General features: G+C 41.0%; 1 long non-coding RNA gene across 1 annotated transcript; it reads left to right on the plus strand.

Moving 5' to 3' along the window:
* The first annotated feature begins 30 nt into the window (after positions 1-30).
* Positions 31-258, plus strand: LOC108254268. The gene is made up of 2 exons (XR_001809892.2): positions 31-72; positions 170-258. It is a non-coding gene; the product is annotated as an uncharacterized LOC108254268 (long non-coding RNA).
* The last annotated feature ends 439 nt before the right edge of the window (positions 259-697 follow it).

Genomic DNA, 697 nt, shown 5'->3' on the forward strand with positions numbered 1-697 from the left:
ACGATGGTTGACTGCGGTTCAGGACGAGCCAGCCAATTTAACATGGCTAGAGCTAGAGACCATCACCCCGGTGTATAGATATAGCAGACACAAAAAGACATCTTTTCTTTATTCTGCTATCGCCATTCGGCGAAAGCTAAAGCCGCTACAACAACAACAACAACTATAGGTATAGCAGACACAAAAAGACATATTTTCTTTATTCTGCTATCGCCATTCGGCGAAAGCTAAAGCCGCTACAACAACAACAACAACAACTCTCTCCTGAGAAGTTGCCAAAACGACTTACGCGGTAGTGGACATAGTTCAGATGACGTGAAGCTCATTTGTCTCTCCTGAGAAGTTGCCAAAACGACTTACGCGGTAGTGGACATAGTTCAGATGACGTGAAGCTCATTTGATAACAATATTCTTAGCGTAAGCTTCAGCTTAAATGTCACACATGAAATGCCAAAAACACACGATTCTTGCAGAGCCTATTTCCTCGGTTTATCACAGCTAAATGGCCACCCAAATCGCCGGTAGTGCTATACACCATATGAGTTTAGAGAAAAAACCGCCTCAATATATTGGATATCTACCTATACTATCCCCATGTAAGTTCAGTGAGTACAGTTGAATTTTTAACGTTATGAAAAAATGCTGCGTACATTATTTTTTTGTCACCCTGTACTACATGTATACCTTCAAATTAGGA

Source organism: Diaphorina citri, unplaced genomic scaffold, assembly GCF_000475195.1.
Source record: "Diaphorina citri unplaced genomic scaffold, Diaci psyllid genome assembly version 1.1 scaffold29128, whole genome shotgun sequence".
Lineage (NCBI taxonomy): Eukaryota > Metazoa > Arthropoda > Insecta > Hemiptera > Psyllidae > Diaphorina > Diaphorina citri.